Raw genomic sequence first — 20,694 nt, forward strand, 5'->3', positions numbered from 1 at the left:
GCTGCGGTCCATGGGGTTGCTACGAGTTGGACACGACTGCGCAACTTCACTTTCACTTTTCACTTTCGTGCATTGGAGAAGGAAATGGCAACCCACTCCAGTGTTCTTGCCTGGAGAATCCCAGGGACGGGGGAGCCTCATGGGCTGCCGTCTATGGGGTCGCACAGAGTTGGACACAGCTGATGTGACTTAGCAGCAGCAATGTGTGTTTATCAATATTTGTTCTTCAGTAAAGGAATCGTTTTACATTTAGCTAGGCACATAGGTGCTCCACTGAAGACTACATTTTTCAATGTCCCTTGCAACTAGAGATTGGCCATGTTACCAATATTTGGTTAATGGGATATAAGTGGAAACCTGGGCGAGCACTTTTCTTTCTTTCTTCCCCATCCGACTGGGTGACAGAGGTTTGGGTGGGTTCCTAAGAAAGAAGATAAACAATGACAGCGGCAGCCAATCTCCCTATGGACTAGCATCTGAAACAGAACTCATCTTTTACCTTATAAAAGCTATGTGCCATATATATCTATTATGCAGCCATAAAAGAGAAGGAAATAATGCCATTTTCAGCAACGTGAATGGACCTAGGGATTATCATATTAAGTAAAGTAAGTCAGAGAAAGACAAATATCATATGATATTTATATGTGGAATCTTAAAAAATGATGCAAAAGAAATTATTTACAAAACAGAAACAGAAAACAAGCTTACACTTACTAAAAGGGAAAGGTTGGGAGGAAGGATGAATTAGGATGCTGGGATTAACATACACACACTACTAAATCTAAAACAGATAATCAACAGAGACCTACTGTATAGCACAGAGGATGCTACTCAATACTCTGTAGTAACCTCTATGGGAAAAGAATCTGAAAAAAAATAGATATATGGATATGTATAACTACCTCACTTTGCTGTACATTTGAAACCAAAACAATATTATAAATAAACTATACTCCAATATAAAATAAAATGAAGGCTATGTGCTTTAGGGTCTTTCTGTTTTATCAGTACTATTACCTATCTGGTACAGAATTGTTTAAAAAAATTAAAAAAAGAAGTCTCCCATGACCCCCTCCCCTTCTTGAGTTCACCCCATGCTTTAAGCATGCTCTGGGAACTCCACAAACATTTCTTATATCAAATTGTGCCTGAAGGCCCACTGGGCTATGCTGGTGAATGGCAACCCACTTCAATATTCTTGTCTGGAGAATCCCCATGGACAGAGGAGCCTGGCTGGCTACGTTCCATGGGGTCGCGAGAGTCAGACACGGCTTAGCAACTACCACCACCTCCACTGAAGTCACCACTGTTCCCTGCAGTCAGGCAAGCACAGGGTTCTAGGGGCAACTCTTATAAAATTCAGAGCTGAGTCTTCTCAGAGGAGCAGCTACAGCAGTGTGGAGTGGCCTGAACTTTCAAAGGTCGGAGGCAGAAAGCCAGCAGGGAGACGCTGACGTCAAAATGGATTCTTCTCAAGGAAAACCTGTCCAGATTGAGGTTTCCTCACAGGATGTTGATTTGTTTTCCCAAAAAGGAGATGAGTTCTCAGCACAGCCCCTGCAAAAGGCCAGGCCAGTAGCTCCTCCACACCCCTGCAGCCATCAGGGGCAGGTGTCCAACTGGGTAGCAGTGGTCACCGTCAGCCTTGCTCCCCACTCCTCTGCTCTTGGAGAGCTAGCCTGTTCTCTATCCTGGAGGAGCCGGGCCTCTGCCTTAATCTGGGGCTGGAAAGGATCCACAGCTTCAGACTGAATGTTTTCGTTCTATTTGTGTTCTTTTACAGTATACGGACAGAAGGCTCCAACCAACACCATCTGCAGATGCCAAAATAAAATGCTCACCTAGCCAAATCATCTCTGCTGAGGCTGGCTCAAGGAGATGACAAAACCTTGTTAAAATACAGGAAGGGGAGAGGAAGGAAGTGGGATAAACTTTTCTTTCCTGGGTTGAAAATCTGTTAATAAGACAGATATGTGCCAAGCACAGAGTAATTTGAAGACATTTCTTTTTTATGGGTAGGCAAACTTGAGAAACCAGAAGAGGAAGAAGGGATGAGGAACTCCAGGTGGAAGTCTACAGATTCATTTGTCTTGGAATGTGGGGAAGTTTTAAAACACCTACTATTCCTGGACCTTCGAGAGGCATTCAGGATCCTTCAGGCATTCAAAGATGACAGCCATGTCCATGCCAACAATGATCCTGAGTGGGAAAATGTTCTGCTGTTGTTCTTACAGGAAGGAGACAGTCAATCTGACCAAAGGGGTGGGTTTGGGGATTTTTTTGGTGGTGGTGGTGGATTTTTAAAAACTTTTTATTGAAGTATAATTGCTTTACAACATTGTGCTAGTTTCTGGTACAGCAAAGTGAATCAGCTTTTTTGAACTTCCTTCCCTTTTAGGTCACCAAAGAGCATTGAGTAGAGTGCCCTGTGATATTAACATAAAGTCCTCATTAGGCCTTTTCTAGGCAAAAGGAGAGAGGTCAGGAGAGGATGAGATGGTTAGATAGCATCACCAACCCAGTGGACATGCATTTAAGCAAACTCCAGGAGACAGTGAAGGACAGAGGAGCCTGGCATGTGCAGTTCATGGGGTCACAAAGAGTTGGACATGACTTAGCAACTGCACAACAACAATATGTGTCTCTCCCAATCTCTAAATTCATCCCACACATCCTGTTCCCCTCTTGGTGTCCATGTACTTGTTTCCTATGTCTGTGTCTCTATTTCTGCTTTGCAAAGAGATTCATCTGTGTCAGGCTTCTAGATTCAACATATATGCACTAATATATGATATCTGTTTTTCTTTTCCTGACTTCACTCTATATGACAGTTTCTAGGTCTATCCGTATCTTGGAAGGAGTGGTTTTATGGAAGCAGACTGAAAGAACTCACCCTGGAAGGATGATAAAGGTTTTCCAGGTGGTCACTGGCATGCATTGGAGAGCATGTCAGGCAAGGAAAGGCAAGAAATACACTCCAGAGGTCTGAGAGCTCAAGGTATGTTTCTGGAATTCCCAGTAACCTACAAAGGTATAAACACAGGGCACTTCAATTAAGTTTTTGATACTAAAGACTAGAGATGACTTCAATTAAAAATATGGGGACTTCTATTAAAAATAGATAACTAATAAGGACCTACTGTATAGCACAGGGAACTCTACTCAATACTCTGTAATGACCTATATGGGAAAAGAATCTTAAACAGAGTGGATATGTGTATATGTATAATGATTCATTTTGCTATATAGCAGAAACTGACACAACATTGTAAATCAACTATACTCCAATAAAAAGTTTTTTAAATGTCAAAAACGTGGAGAAAATAGTGCAAAGGAGGTGGGAGGTGATGAAGAAGGGTCAATAGGGCAGAAAGAAAAGAGAGACAGAATCTGTTCCCCAGGGTCCAGCTAGAGCAGGAGAACAGGGTACAGGTAAACGGTTGTAACAGTTGGTGTTTTAAGTCACCAGCTCTTGAGTCAACCACCGCATCAGCGTCCTAGGGCTGCTGTAACAAAGTACCACACACCGGGTGGCTTAGCCATCAGAGGCTTCCACAGGCTGGAGTCCAAAATCAAAGTGTTGGCAGGGTTGGCTCCTTTTCAGGCCTGTGTGGGAGAATCCTTTCCACGCCGCTCTCCTGGCTTCTGGCGGTTGGCTGGCATCCCTGGTGTCCTTTGGTCTATAGATGCAGCACCCTGTTCTCTGTCTTCATGGTCACGTGGCATTCTCCAGGTGTCCATGCCCATGTCTGTGTTCCACTTCCCCCCTTTATATGTTCAGAGACATTTGGATCAGGCCTACCCTAAGGATTCATTTTAGCTTGATTATCTCTGTAGAGACCCTCTCTCCAAATCAGATCGCATTCACAGATACTGGGAGTTAGGACCATCAACATCTTTGTGGGAAGGGGCACACAACATAGCCTATCACTGCCATCTAGGTTTGAATCCCAGTTCAGCCACTTCACTGACTGGGTGGTCTTAACAAAAACTCCAAGCCCCAGTGAAAGGTGAAACTATTAGTTGCTCAGTTGTGTCCGACTCTTTGTGATACCATGGACTGTAGTTCACCAGGCTCCTCTGTCCATGGAATTCTCCAGGCAAGAGTACTGGAGTGGGTAGCCATTTCCTTCTCCAGGGGATCTTCCTGACCCAGGGATTGAACCCAGGTCTCTTGCATTGCAGGCAGATTCTTTACCCTCTGAGCCACCAGGGAAGCAGTAAGCTGACTAAAATGGTACAGAGGGCATCCCCCATGCAAAGATGAGCACAGAGTTAAGTGCCTGATAAGCATCGGTGGTTACTATGTGCAGGAGGACCGTGTGTGCAAGGTAAGTCTGAGGCTTCACCTCTGCAGTCACTCCCTCATGGGTTCCCCATTTCCCCCAGAGCTCTGCCTGGGAAGGACACAGAGCACTGCTCCTTGGCTCCCCAGAGCTTTCTGAGGACCTGTGGTCCCCCAGACCTCTCACCCGAGACCATCCTGCCTCAGCCAGTCATTAACTTCCCCCTCTACCTTTCCAAAGCCAGCAGGATTGGAGGAATCTTTTCTCTCTCTTTAGTGCAATTTCTGCACTTTTGGGGGACACCCTAGTCTTCTCTGGTCACTTAAGAACTCAGGTTTTGGAAAGCAAAGCCAGAAAGAGGACTGTAAGCTCCCTCCCTCTGCCTCTCTGCCTAACCTCCTAGGCATGGCCCCAGACTGGTATATTGACTCAAGGGAGAAATACCAGGAAAGGAGAAAAAATAAGTTAATATTTAAAAAATATTATCCCAGCTTGTTTCAGTGAATAAATAAATGAATACGTGGCACTGTCCCCAAAGCACTTGAGGTCGATCCTGAGCCAGCTACACGAAAAACCTCTCTTCTGAGGTTCCATGAACACCTCTGCTCCCAACAAGAGGCCCAGAGCCCCGCCCCCCGCCCAGAGGTTCCAACTCAGTGAGTGCTGCAACCACTATGGTTGAGGTGCTGCTGGCCATGTGCCCCAGGTGGAATCACAGGTTTCTTCGCCCTTGGTCCCAAGTGTGGCTGGCAGTGCTAATGAGCACTTAGCCCTGCTGCCTGGTATTATTACAGTTAATATTTGACATGGCTGGCCTCCTTGCCACCTGAAACCAGTTCTTACTCAACTTATGCAGTAAAGTGAAGGCTTTGCCACTTACTACCCAGGTGACCCTGGGTGACTTACTTATCCTCTCCAAGCATTTTGCTCATAGGTAAGATGGGGATAAGAACTCCCACCTACTGGATTGCTGTGAGGATTAAGGAACGTGCCTAAATAAAGCCCCAAGCCTGTGGCCTGCTAGGCAGTGTCTGCTGCTGGGAATAACTGTGGTTATGACTGTGGCCAGCTTGACCGGGCTCTCCTGTGCCTCGGCTGTGCAGAGAGGGAGAGGCAGTCAAGCTACCAGCATTACCACAGCTCCAGGGGCCGTGCCTGTGGACTTCAGTAAACCTACAGAAGGGCCATCACTAAAACCCACTCATGCCTTAAACCACCCCAGATTGAGATCAGCACTATCCACTCAATGGCTAAGCCCTTACAAAACATCAGCTATGAGCCTGATATTTCACACACCTGAAAAAGGGCTCCACAGGGAGATACATGTGGGCGGAATAATCATGAAATGGGTAAAACAACTGGGTTTAAATAGAGGGAAATCATTTGTTGGCTTGTGGTCACTGATTTATTCATATCACCTTCAGAGCCCCTTGCGTTTCCAGAGAGGATTTAAGAAGGCCTGGGAGAAATAAGGAACTTTACCCAAGAGGTCATCTGAGAGCTTGGCCTCGAAGACTCAGTAGGCACAGCAGTGAGGACAGACGCTACGGGAACAGCATCTGCAGAGCCGCATGCACACCCCAGGCCCAAGAGGCTGCTTTTCCCAGGAAGGAAGTAGAGTGCTCATCCCCAGATAACCACACACCTTCTCCCTCACCTCTTTCAGGTTTCTGTTCAAATGTCCTATTTTCAACCAAGCCCTCCCAAATCACCAGTGGCGCGCTGGAACGGGCAAGTCTCCACTCTTGAGAGCTGAGTTTTAAGGAAATTTGCAAGCTGGGTAGTATACATGATAATTAATGATAATTAAATCATATAAATGTACAACTAAATGAATTATACTAGAAATCAAGATTTTAAATTCCTGAACTCACCACTTGTTTTGTGCATTTATACTAACAAATAGTATCACATATATATGTACATATTTGTGTGTGTGTGTGTATGTATATATACACACATTCTTTTTTATCCTTTTCCATTATAGGTTATTAAGGGCTTCCCTGGTGCCTCAGCAATAAAGAATCTGCCGACAGTGCAGAAGGGGCAGGAGACAAAGGTTTGATAACTGGGTGGGGAAGATCCCCTGGAGGAGAAAGTGGCAACTCACTCCAGTACTCCCAGTATTCTTGCCTGGGAAATCCTATGGACAAAAGAGCCTGGTGGGCTATAGTCCATTGAGTCACAAAGAGTTGGACATGACTGAGCATGTACACACACATTATAGCTATTACAAGATTTGAATATATTTCCCTGTGCTCCAAAGTAGGTCCTTGTTGTTTATCTATTTTACATATAGGAATCATCCTATATATAAAACACCCTTTTGTCATAGCAAACACCCTCTTCCGACAACACAAGAGAAGACTCTACACATGGACATCACCAGATGGTTAATACCAAAATCAGACTGATTATATTCTGTGCAGCCAAAGATGGAGAAGCTCTATACAGTCAGCAAAAACAAGACCAGGAGCTGACTGTGCCTCAGGTCATGAACTCCTTATTGCCAAATTCAGACTTAAGTTGAAGAAAATAGGGAAAAACCACTAGATCATTCAGGTATGACCTAAATCAAATCCCTTACGATTATATAGTGGAAGTGACAAATAGATTCCAGGGATTAGATCTGATAGACAGAGTGCCTGAAGAACTGTGGATGGAGGTTTGTGAATTGCATAGGAGGCAGGGATCAAGACCATCCCCAAGAAAAAAAAAATGCAAAATGGTTGTTTGAGGAGGCCTTATGAATAGCTGAGAAAAGAAGAGAAGCTAAGGGCAAAGGAGAAAAGGAAAGATATGCCCAACTGAATGCAGAGTTCCCAAGAACAGTAAGGAGCGATAAGAAATCCTTCCTCAGTGATCAATGCAAAGAAACAGAGGAAAACAACAGAATGGGAAAGACCAGAGATCGCTTCAAGAAAATTAGATATACCAAGGGAATATTTCATGCAAAGATGGGCTCCATAAAGGACAGAAATGGTATGGCCCTAACAGAAGCAGAAGATATTAAGAAGAGGTGATAAGAATACACAGAAGAACTATACTAAAAAGCTCTTCATGACCCAGATAATCACAATGGTGTAATCACTCACCTAGAGCCAGACATCCTGGAATGCAAAGTCAAGTAGGCCTTAGGAAGCATCACTACGAACAAAGCTAGTGGAGGTGATGGAATTCCAGTTGAGTTATTTCAAATCCTGAAAGATGATGCTGTGAAAGTGCTGCACTCAATATGCCAGGAAATCTGGGAAACTCAGCAGTGGCCACAGGACTGGAAAAGGTCAGTTTTCATTCCAATCCCAAAGAAAGGCAATGACAAAGAATGCTCAAACTAGCGCAAAACTGCACTCATCTCACACGTTAGCAAAGTGATGCTCAAAATTCTCCAAGCCAGACTTCAATAGTACATGAACCGAGAATTTCCAGAGGTTCAAGTTGGATTTAAAAAAGGCAGAGAAACCAGAGATCAAATTGCCGACATCTGTTGGATCATAGATAAAGCAAGAGAGTTCCAGAAAAACATCTACTTCAACTTTATTGACTATGTTGAAGCCTTTGACTGTGTGGATCACAACAAACTGTGGAAAATTCTTCAAGAGATGGGAATACCAGACCACCTTAACTGCCTCCTGAGAAATCTGTATGCAGGTAAAGAAGCAACAGTTAAAACCAGACATGGAACAACAGACTGGTTCCAAATCGGGAAAGGAGTATGTCAAGGCTGCATATTGTCACCTTGCTTATTTAACTTATACGCAGGGTACATCATGCAAAATGCCAGGCTGGATTAAGCACAAGCTGGAATTAAGATTGCTTGGAGAAATATCAATAACCTCAGATATGCAGATGACACCACCCTTATGGCAGAAAGCGAAGAAGAACTAAAGAGCTTCTTGATGAAAGTGAGAGAGGAAAGTGAAACATTAGCTTAAAACTCAACATGCAGAAAACTAAGATCATGGCATCTGGTCCCATCACTTCATGGCAAATAAACGGGGAAACAATGGAAACAATGAGAGACTATTTTTAAGGGCTCCAAGATCACTGCAGATGGTGACTGCAGACATGAAATTAAAAGATGCTTACTGCTTGGAAGAAAAGCTATGACCATCCTAGACAGCATATTAAAAAGCAGGGACATTACTTTGCCAACAAAGGTACATATAGTCAAAGCTATGGTTTTTCCAGTAGTCATATATGGATGTGAGAGTTGGACTGTAAAGAAAGCTGAGCACTGAAGAATAGATGCTCTTGAACTGTGGGGTTGGAGAAGACTCTTGAGAGTCTCTTGGACTGCAAGAAGATCTAACCAGTCATTCCTAAAGGAAATCAGTCCTGAATATTCATTGGAAGGACTGATGCTGAAGCTGAAACTCCAATACCTTGGCCACCTGATGTGAAGAAATGACTCATTGGAAAGACCCTGATGCTGGGAAAGATTGAAGGCAGGAAGAGAAGGGGGCAATAGAGGATGAGATGGTTGGATGGCATCACCAACTCAATGTACATGAGTTTGAGCAAGCTCTGGGCATTAGTGATAGACAGGGAAGCCTGGCTTGTTGCAGTCCATGGGGTCGCAAAGAGTTGGACACAACTGAACAACTGAACTGAACTGAGGAGTCTTCACTTCTTAATTATTTTACACATCACTATTATCTCTTCTCAAGGTTATTTACATCTACTCTGTTTGGTAGAAATACTGCATAACATTGCGCTACTCTGCATTTCTTCCCGATTTCATGTTTAATGATGTCACATTTGTAGCATTCAATCTGGAAAGCAAGAATATTTACACCATTGAAACTAGCCATTGCAATGAATCTGGACTTTTTCCACCCAGAAAACCAGTGATTGGACCCACTGCTGCCCACCTTCCTGCTTCTGCTTCCCACTCACAGCCCCGCTTATTTTCATTTGGTGTTTCCATGGAACATTTTACTTTTTAGCATGTCCCACAAGTTTGCTCACTATCATTATTCGCTGTCTCACCACATCAGAAGTAAGCTCCGTGAGGGCAAGAAATCTTTTTCCTATTATGTCCTTCACGTATTACCACACCCAAAGAGTGCCTGCCACCTGGCTGGTGCTCACTAAATCTATTAAATAATGCTGGTAAATGCTGGACTCTGTGAGTAAGATGGGTGGGGGCGGGGTGGGGATGGAGTCAGAGCCCCTCCTACCCTTGCCCAGCCCAGCTGACCTGAGTTTCAGAAGCTCTCTTTCTCTCCCTCTGTCCCCACAGTCCCTGCCCAGCCTGCAGCCCGAGGGGAATCTTATGTAAATGTGTTCCAGAGGGTCCAAGTCTGAGGCTTTCTCTTTCCCCTGCCAGCTCTACCCACAGGTCAGGTGATCAGCACGTTTCTCAAGACCAGTGCTTTGCCAGCTCTAGGGCAGTGGTTCCTCAGTGGCCCCAGACCAGCAGCATTAGCAGCACCGTGTTAGGAATGCAAATTCTCAGACCCCACCCAAGACAGGTTGAGTCAGAAATTCTGGGGATGTGGCCATCTTAGTCCTTTCAGGCTGCTAGAGCAAAATACCACAGCCTGGGTGGCTTATAAACAACAGGGATTGATTTCTCAGTTCTGGAGGCTACAAGTCTGAGCTCTGGATGCCATCGTGGTTGAGTGAGGGTCACACACATTTCATTGCATCCTCACATGGTGGAAGTACCAAGGGAGTCCACTGGGGTCTCTTTTATGAAAGCACGAATGCCATTCATGACAGCTCTGCTCTCAGGACCTAATCGCCTCCCAAAGGCCCCACCTCCCAATACCAAGAGGGTTAGGTTTCAACATAAGAACTTTGAGGAGACACATTCCAACCCTAGCAGAGGCCCAGCGATTTGTGTTTCTAAGATTCCAGTGCAGTGATTTGAGGACCACTGATCAAAGCCTTAGTCACTCTAACGCAGTTGTTCTTAGGGACTTCTCTGGTCGTCCAATGGTTAAGAATCTGCCTTCCAATGCAGGGGACATGGATTCGATCCCTGGACAGAAAACTAAGATTCCACATGCCACAGGGCAACTAACCCACGTGCCACAACTACTGAGCCTACAAACCACAAAAAAAAAAAGATCCTGCATGATGCAAACAAGACCCAGTGCAGCCAAATAGATAAATATGGCTCAATGCATAAAGAATCTGACTGCAATGCAGGAGACACAGGAGACGCGGATTCGATCCCTGGGTCAGGAAGATCCCCTGGAGAAGAAAATGGCAACCCACTCCTCTTGCCTGGAAAAACCCATGAGGAGCCTGGTGGGCTAAAGTCCAAAGGGTCTCAAAGAGCCGGACGTGACTAACTAAGAATGCACACATGCAATAATAATAATAATAGAGCAGTGGTTTCCAAATGGGATTATGTTTTCCTCTGCCCTCTTCCCTACCAAGGACACTTTAGGCAGGATCTGGAGACACGCTTGCTCATCACAACTCTGAGAGTGGTGGTGCTACTAGCATCCAGGGGGTGGAGACCAGGGATGCTACTCATCCTCTCACAGTGCACAGGGCAGTCCCCCCACAACAAGAATTATCTGCCCAAAAGGTCAGTGATGCGGACTGGAGAACACTGCTCTTATGTATCCTCACTGCCCCACATCCATCCAGCCTTCCCTCCCTTCTTTCCTATCACATGTTCTTAGCACCCAGTAGGTGATACAAACCAAGATGCCAGCCTCTGCCAGCAGCTCTGAGGGAGACAGAAGAGCCTGGGGATCTGCTTCACGCAGAGTCCCTGCACCGAGGAATCCAAATCCTGCAGCTGACCTTTACAGCTCAGCGTGCTAAGTGTAATGATCAGAGAGATATCAAGGAGGTGCTCCCAACCCAAGCTTGGAACATCAGGGAGGACTTCCTGGAGAAAGTGGCTTCTGTGCTGAGACCTCAAAGGCAGAGTTATTACGACTCATCAGGGAGGGAGGGGTGCGGGAACGTTTTCCTTACGGAGCACTTACTATGTTCCAGTCACTCTGCTGACTATTTTACTGTCTCATTTCATCCCTGAAGCACTTTCCAAAGTTGATACTATCATTATCTCCACTTTAGAGATGGGGACCCTGCCTCCCAGATATTAAAAAATAAGCTGCCTAAAGCCACTGAGCTAGGAAACATGAAAGCAGGGATTTGAATTCAGTTCTGATGATGCCAAAGCCCAACAAGGTGACAGTCTGACAAAGCGCAAAGGAGGTAGAATTCACAGTGGTCTTAAAAAATAGCCACCGTTAACCCTTGTGTTAAGGGCTGAATTATGTCCCCTGAAAATGCATATGTTGTGGCCCCAGTACCTGGAGAATACGACTATATTTGGAGATTGGGTCTTTAACGAGGTAATGAAGCTAAATTGTGACCATGAGGGTGAGCCCGAATCCAGTATGACGGATGTCCTGATAAGAAGTGGAAACTTGGACACAAAAAAAAAATCCGGGATGTGCAGGCACGGGAAGGAAGAACCCTGTGAGGACATAGGGAGGCAGCCACGTGCAAATCAAGGAGAGAGGCCTCAAGAAACTAAACAGACTGACACCCTGATCTTGGACTTCCAGACTCCAGAACTGTGGGAAAATGAATTCCGTTGCTTAGCTCCAACCTCCCACCCCATCCCCCACCCCCATCTGTGGTGTTTTGTTCTGACAGCCCAAGTGAACTAATACACCTTGTTTCCTCTTTGGGAACATTGTCTTGATCTCGATCATGGGGAAATTTAAGTCATGTTAATTGTGCTTTACTGTTTCTGTTTTAAAAGAGAAGGAGAAATCTAGGTCTGTGTCCCTTTCTCTTCCCAACCTGACCCATGCATCCCCTGACTAAGGGTCATCTGTTCAACCAAAACTGCTAGGACATAGTTTTTCCTCCCGGCTTTTGTAAGAGTCAAAACATATACACCACCATGTGTGAAATAGACAGCCAATGGGAACTCAAACCTCAGCTCAGTAATGACCTAGAGGGGTGGGATGGGGAGAAAGGTTCGAAAGGGAGGGGCATACACTTACCTATGGCTGATTCATATTGATGTATGGCAGAAACCAACTCAATATCACAAAGCGATTATCCTTCAATTAAAAAGAAATAATTTTTCTTAAAAAAGCATTCACTGAGGAGATTGTGCAGTGCATCTTGTCAGGGGAGGAGAACTGGGAGGGCCTTAAATGGCAGGGGCAGATTCTCCGAGGTGAAAGAGGTGATACAGATCTGAGTGTCACCAAGGGGACCCCAAGTCCCATCCCCTTGCAGCACCACAAACAGTGGCCACTGGGCAGCTGGCATGGCTGACCAGGCCTAAATTCTCATTCACCAGAGCCCTGGCACCTCCAGGCAGAGGTCAAGGACATCTCAGTCACTGCCAGTGTGGATCCATGACTACAGGCAGGGCCACTAAGAAGGGCCCTATAACTAACCCTGCTTCTGGAGGACGTGGGGAGCAGCCCACACCAACACAAAGTGAGACGGTGTCTCTCATCTGCCCAGAGGGTTGGAGGGTTGAAGTTAGACTGAGGTGAACTTAAAGCTGAAAAGAGAGCAATGTGATATTTTTGCACATCCAAACTTGTGCATTAAGATCCAAACCAGCTATGCTTTATTTTCAGAATTGGGATAGAGAAAAGCAGGGTAGAAGCCAATTCAAGGCAAACCAAAAACACTTCTGTCAGCAGAAGAGACCGTGAGCCAGAGAGTAGGAGGAGTAAGCGACCCAGTGTTTTTCTCCTGACTCTGTTTTGTCTCCTGACTAGACCTAATTATGCTTGTCATCTGCATCAGAAGGATGGGGCTAAGATTAACAAGTTAATGTGGGTAAAAGCTCTTGGAGCTCAGTAGATGAAAAGAGATCTAATTATCGAGGCCAGCAGTGACCGTAGGCAGGCCTGTCCGGGGTGGGCTCTGCCCCCTGGACTCACCAGAAAGCTGGTTAGAGCTCCTGGGAGGGGTTTCTGCAAACTCTGCCTAACACTGCAGCAAGCACTCATAGAAGAACCGTCCATGTTTTCCTTCAGCCTTAGAATTCTGCGACTTTTCATGGGTGCAGGAAAAAATGTGTGCACCTCTCTCAACTGACTGAGAAAAGGAGAAGATACAACCACCATCCCTTGTTTCTCAACATGGACTGATGTGCCTGAACAGGGGTTAATGATACACAGAGGTCAAGTGAGTTCCATGAGGGACACAAGGTCAATCCTGACTACCACTTACTAGGTGGGAGAATTTAGGTCACACATTTAACACCCTCGAGGCTCCAGTTCATCCTTGGCCCAAATGGGGATAATACTTCTACCTCAGAGTTGCAAAGCTTAGATTTGTTCACGCTGGACAGGAATAAGTGTGTTTTAAAATTAATGTCAATCAGGACTTCCCTCCTGGTCCAGTGGTTAAGAATCTGCCTGCCAGTGCAGGAGACATGGGTTCAATCCCCGCTCCAGGAAGATCCCACATGCCTCAGGGCAACTAAGCCCTTGTGACACTGCTACTAACTCTGTGCTCTGCGGCAAGAGAAGCCACCACAATGAGAAGCCCATGCAATACAACCAGAGAAAGCCCGCACACAGCAACAATGACCCAGCACAGCCAAAAATTAAATAATAAATAAGTAAAAAGTAAAATAATAATAAAATAAAGTGAATGTTAATCAGTCATAGTGGTGCCTGGAATATAATAGCTGCTTGAAATACTGACTGGATTGAACTCTCTCATTCAACAAAAACTTGTTGAATTATCTATTCTGGGCCAGGGGGAACGGGCATTGTATATCCTGGGTGTACTATGATGAGCCACAGACACACCTCTGCCCTCACAGAGCTGATGTGTATATCAGACAATAACCTCCATAAACTCTCACATCTTCCCCCAGGGTCTTCCTTCTTCTCTTAAAAGACTTGAGAACATTTTTTAACTAAAAAAAAAAAAAAGCCTAAAACCTGCTCACAAGTATATCTGCCTAAAAGAAAAAGACAATTGAATCTACTCTAAGAATTAAAGGGGATTTGTTTAGAATACCCCAAATCAGCCAAGAATTTTAAAGTGCAAATGCTGGAGTAAATTTTGTAACCTTTCCCCTTCAGCCACATGGTATGTTATCCAGAGTGTCACCTGTTATGTAAATAGGAGCCTGGTTGGCCTGGATATGGGGGAAGAGTTTGTCCTGTGACTGTGAAAAGGACTGGTTCTCACTGGCCTCGCTCCTTCCGGGCACTCACTTATCAGTCCTGCGGCAGAGCACATGTTTGTGTAAATATTTAGCTAATGGCTGTCTCCCCCACTGGGCAGTGACCTGCAAAAGGGCAGCGTCCCTGACTGGGGTTCCTGGCAGCCTGATGCTGCCTTTTACACCTGGGCTCAGGGCAAGCAGCATTCCCTGAAGTTTTCCTGCAGGAAGCTTACAAAGTGGAACTCTTACCAAGGACTTTTTGCACATGTAGAACATGTAGCACGGGGGGATTCCTGACTTGCCAGCAACTCTACAGCTAGGGCGGGGGCGCGAGGAGCACAGCCGCGACTCAGAGCAGACGGCCACGCTCGCCTACCCACCGTGCTGACAGTCGTCAGGCGGCTCTGTGCAGGAAGGCGGAGGTGGTGCCAGGGTTTTTCTGCAGGGCTGGGTGCTCAGGTCCAGCGGGGCCCACATGCTCGGCCTGTGGGCGTCAGCTGCTGTGGCTCAGAACGGCCCCAAGAACACTGTGGTGCAGGCCCGTCTCTACCCATTAGCTGAACAACCTTAGGCAAGTTACCTCATATTTCGAAGTCTCGGTTTCCTGTTTGCAAAATGGCAATTTAAGAAAACAAACCAGTAAATCAAAACCAAATGAGATATTACCTCACACTCTTTGGGGTGGCTACTATTTAAAAAAAAAAAAAAAAAGGGAAAAAGAAAAAGAACCATAGGCAAGGATGTGGAGAACTTGGAATTCTTGTACGCTGGCAGTGGGAATGGTGCAGCTGCCTTGGGGAACAGTTTGGCATTTCCTTAAAAAATTAAAAGTAGAATGACCATATATGATCCAGAATTTCTACTTCTGAGAATATACCCAAAAGAATTAAAAGCAGGCTCTCAAAAAGGTATCTGTACACCTAGGTTCATAGCAGCATTATTCACAAGAGTCAAGAGGTCAAAACAACCCAAGCATCCATCAAGGATGGATGGATAAACAAACCGTGATCTATACACATAATGGAATATTATTCAGCCTCAAAAAGGAAAAACATTCTAACACATACTCCAACATGGATGAAACCTGAAGACACTATGCCAAGTGAAATAAGCCGGTTGCAAAAAAACTAATACCATATAATCCCATTTATATAAGGTACTTAAAGTAGTCAAATTCATAGAGACAGAAAGTGGAGGAGTGGTTGCCAGGTGTGGGGGGCAGAGAATGGGATGTTGTTCAGCGGGTACAGAGAGCAGTTTTGCAAGATGAAAAGACATCCACAACAATGTGAGTATACTTAACACTGCTGGACTGCATTCTTAAAAACAGCCAAGAAGGTAAATTTTATGTTATGTGTATCTTACCACAATTTTTTTTGAAAAAAGAAACAAATGAATCTACGAGGAGGAGTAGAGAAGATTAAGTCGGGTACATCAACTATATGGAATGAAGAGGTTAAGGCCCAAATACCTAAGAATCTACCTCAGACTGCACTTTAAGAGAGGGTTTCTATACCTTTACCTCTAAAGAAGAGCCGAGCATTGCAAGACTTTCATCCAGTGTGGCAGGCCACACAGAGAGGTTTATTGTTGGTGGTTGTTTGGTTTTTGTCTTTTTTTTTTAAGCAGAGAGAACTTTGGGTGCAATTGCCAACTACAAAGCAGACACCTCTCACCACCCACAGCCCACAGGCCCAGGGAGTGTTTGGAACTAGCCTCCAGGCAGGGTTGGGCAAGAACAGGGTCTGACAGGGTGAGGTCTCATTTTTAATGTCTCTGCCAGACACTGGTGCCAGGTTGCTACCAGCTGCTGGCATCTTTCAGGGCTGCCAATAAAAGTTTCAGCAATGCTCACCCAGCCAGAAATGCCAGGCCTGCACCCCGGTCAGCACCCAGCTCAGCCATCTGCACTGACTCTCTGCACTGTCTCTCTGCAGAGCAAGAACAATAGATTTCATTTACGGAGCCCTGGTGTTTTGCATATATGATCTCATTTAATCTTTACAACAACTCAACAGGGTGTTATTATATTCACTTTTTAGGTATGAAAACTGAAGTTCAGAGAGGTAAAGTGACTTGCCCAAACTAGTAGGTGGAAGAAACTAGACTTGAACTTAGGTCTGTCCAGAGCTGCCATCCGTTATGCTACATTGGGACCGTGTAAATGAATGGATTGATGAGTGAATGAATAAACGAAAGGAAGGAAAACTGTAGGGTTGTTATTTCCAAATGTCTTTCACCTGAGGATTTCCAAGTACTTTTCAAGAATTTGACAGTGATTTATTGAATAGCTCATCTGCAGTCACCTCAGAGAGCTGGATTTATGAAGTCAAGCCATGGTTGACCTTGTCTTCTGGGGGAGCTTTTCAGCCAGCAGGAGAGACAAACGTATGAAAACTAGTAATAGCTGACATTTACTGACATTGCTCGGCTAGCTTTCACAGGGGCTATTTTGTTTAATCCATGACAAAAGGTAGCCTATGAAGGAGGTACTATTATAACTTCATTTTTCAGATGAGGAGACTGAGACTTTGATGGATTATTCAACTTATCTTGGATCCTATAACTCAAGACTCCTCAAAGGATTGTCCTTGCCCCTAATTGCTTGTCAGTGGCTTGCTGCAAAGTAAGTACAGAAATAGAGTATTAGTGTATTGTAGTAATCTGATACAATAATTATATGTCTGTTGAGTAAAATTATTTGTAAAAGTTAGTCTTATATTTCATATATTCATTTATTTTTATTTTACTTCATTTTAAATGAATTTTTATCTTTCTAGTTCATCTCATTTTTACTGAATTCCTCTGTCTTTGAGAAGAATTGGCTCTAGGGCCTCCAAGGATACCATGATCCATAGTTGCTCAAGTGACTTATATAAAATAGCATCATATTTGCAGATAACCTACACACATCCTCCCATAAATCATTTCTAGATATCTAATACATGCAAATGTTATGTAAGTAGTTGTAAATATAATGTAAATGCTAGTTGTTGGTATGTTGTAATTCAAATTTTGCTTTTCTGGAACTTTCTGGAATATTTTTTCCAATATATTTGATTCACGGTTGGTTGAATCTACAGATGCAGAACCCACACATACAGAGAGGTGACTGTTCTTCACTTCATGATATTTTACAAAAGCATTGACCAACAGTGTATTGGGGGAAACCAATTGCTCCTTTGCCACAGGTAGTTGGAGAAGCAATGAGACAGTTTAGCAATAGCAGACCTGGGATCTGACCTGTGCAGTGTGACTCCAGGGACTAATTCTTGTCCTCAGGATTGAAAGATGACTGCCACCCCTGCAGGTTCTGTATCTGCATTCCAAGGAGCAGGAAGGGAAGGGAAAGGGCAAAAGGCACATGGCAGCTAAGTCACATGGCTTCTTATGGTTTGTCTGTCAGGCAAAATCTATTCCCTAACTCACAGCCTTTGTTCTTCATATTTTTCCTCTCCAGATATCCACATGGCTTGCCTTTCACTTCATTTCCAATCTGCATTTGAATGTCACCTCCTAAGAGAAGAGGCTGCCTCTGGACAGCTTGTATAAAATAAGGCCACTGTCCATTCACTCCCCAGCTCTCTGCTGTCCAACACCATAGCCACTAACCACCTGTGCCTACTGAGCACTTGAAATGTGGTTGGTTCAAACTGAGATGAGCTGGAAGTGAAAATATTATATCATACCAACTCGTATGATAATATTTTTAACAAACTGTATTAGGTTAAACAAAATATATCATTAAAATGAATTCCATCTGTTTCTCTTTACTTTTTAAAATGTGACAACTAGGAAATTTGAAATTGCAAATTGTAAACATAAGAAAGTCTTCCCAAATGGGAAAGAATAATTTCTTCAAGAAAATTAGAGATACCAAGGGAACATTTCATACAAAGATGGGCACAATAAAGGACAGAAATGGTATGGAACCAACAGAAGCAGAAGATATTAAGAAGAGGTGGCAAGAATACACAGAACTGTACAAAAAGATCTTAATGACCCAGATAACCACAAGGGTGTGATCACTCACTTAGAGCTAGACATACTAGAGTGCAAAGTCAAGTGGGCCTTAGGAAGCATCACTACGAACAAAGGTAGTGGAGGTGATGGGATTCCAGGTGAGCTATTTCAAATCCTAAAAGATCATGTTGTAAAAGTGCTGCACTCAGTATGCCAGCAAATTTGGAAAACTCAGGACTGGAAAATGTCAGTTTTCATTCTAATTCCAAAGAAGGGCAATGCCAAAGAATGCTCAAACTACCACACAATTGCACTTACTTCAAATGCTAGCAAAGTAATGCTCAAAATTCTCTAAGCTAGACTTCAACGGTATGTAAACCAAGAACTTCCAGATGTTCAAGCTGGATTTAGAAAAGGCAGAGGAATCAGAGATCAAATTGCCAACATCTGTTGGATCATACAAAAGGCAAGACAATTCCAGAAACACATCTACTTCTGCTTCATTGACTATGCTAAATCCTTTGACTGTGTGGATCATGACAAACTGTGGGAAATTCTTCAAGAGATGGGAATACCAGACCACCTTAACTGCCTCCTGAGAAACCTGTATGCAGGTCAAGAAGCAGCAGTTAGAACCGGACATGGAACAACAGACTGGTTCCAAATTGGGAAAGGAGTATGTCAAGACTGTATATTGTCACCCTGCTTATTTAACTTACATGCAGAGTTCATCATGAGAAATGCCAGGCTGAATGAAGCACAAGCTAGAATCAAGATTACTGGGAGAAATATCAATAACCTCAGATATACAGATGACCCAACCCTCATGGCAGAGAGTGAAGAGGAACTAAAGAGTCTCTTGATGAAAGTGAAAGAGGAGAGTGAAAAAGCTGACTTAAAACTCAACATTCAAAAAAACTAAGATCATGGCATCTGGTCCCATCACTTCATGGCCAATAGATGGGGAGACAGTAGAAATAGTTACAGACTTCATTTTCTTGGGCTCCAAAATCACTGCAGATTGTGACTTCAGCCTTGAAATTAATAGATGTTTGCTCCTAGGAAGAAAAGGTTTAACAAAACTAGCCAGCATATTAAAAAGCAGAGATATTACTTTGCCGACAAAGGTCCATCTAGGCAAAGTTATAGTTTATCCAGTAGTCATATATGGATGTGAGAGGTGGACTATATAAAGAAGGCTGAGCACTGAAGAATTGATGCTTTCAAACTGTGATGTTGGGGAAGACTTTTAAGAGTTCTTTAGGCAGCAAGGATATCACACCAATTAATCCTAAAGGAAATCAATCCTGAATATTCATTGAAAGAACTGATGCTGAAGCTGAAGCTCCAGTACTTTGGCCACCTGATGCAAAGAACTGACTCATTAGAAAAGACCTTGATGCTGGGAAAGATTGAAGGCAAGAGAAGGGGATGAGAGAGGACGAGAGAGATGGTTGGATGGCATCACCGACTCAATGGACATGAGTTTGAGCAAGCTCTGGGAGATGGTGAAGGACAGGGAATCCAGGTGTGCTGCAGTCCACGGGGTTGCAAAGAGTTGGACATGACTGAGCAGCTGAACAACAAGAATACACTATATTAAAAATATTATCTGTTCTAGCCCCTGACATTGCTTTATTTCCCTTTATAAGGGTTATTACCACCAGACATTAGATGACATATTTCTATTTCATTTATATATTATTAGCCTCTCCCACTGGAATGTAAGTTCAGTTTATGTCAGAGACTTTATTTCCTGTTCACCACTCTAATCCCAGTGCCCAGAACAGCGCCTAGGTAGGGGCTCCAGCTCTGTTATATGAATACATGAAAAATGAACAAAATCAACTAGACTAGAGAGACTGTTGGGCCCTTTCATCTTTGTGACTGTATTGTTTGTATGTCTGACAATGGCCTAAAAGCATGTTTGTATAAAAAGTGGAATCAATGTGTGTATTCTAACTTTAATCTATACCCTCCAGGGAGCTAAATATTCAGTGTCCTATTTAGAAATCCACACTGTAGTGGAGACTGTTTAAACTTTTCAAACAGAAATCTATACCAGGGGTTTCTTTATTTTTTACAATTTTATTTATTTTTAGTCGCACTGGGTCTTTATTGCTGTGCACGGACTTTCTCTAGTTCCGGGGAGCAGGGGCCACTCTCTAGTTGCAGTGTGCAGGCTTCTCACTGCGGTGGCTTCTCTTGTTGCAGAGCATGAACTCTAGGGCATCCAGACTTCAGTGGCTGTGGTGCAGGGCCTTCATTACCCCATGGCATGTGGAATCTTCCCAGAGCAGGGGA

The 20,694-nt window shown here is 44.1% G+C and overlaps 1 long non-coding RNA gene across 1 annotated transcript; it reads right to left on the bottom strand.

Annotated features, from left to right (window-relative positions):
• Window positions 1-230: 230 nt before the first annotated feature.
• LOC122677394 lies at window positions 231-12,336 on the bottom strand. The gene is made up of 3 exons (XR_006335767.1): window positions 12,281-12,336; window positions 2,897-3,026; window positions 231-421 (listed from the first exon to the last, which is right to left on the bottom strand). It is a non-coding gene; the product is annotated as an uncharacterized LOC122677394 (long non-coding RNA).
• Between the last annotated feature and the right edge of the window lie 8,358 nt (window positions 12,337-20,694).

This window comes from Cervus elaphus, chromosome 20 (genome assembly GCF_910594005.1).
Source record: "Cervus elaphus chromosome 20, mCerEla1.1, whole genome shotgun sequence".
NCBI classification, from domain to species: Eukaryota; Metazoa; Chordata; class Mammalia; order Artiodactyla; family Cervidae; genus Cervus; species Cervus elaphus.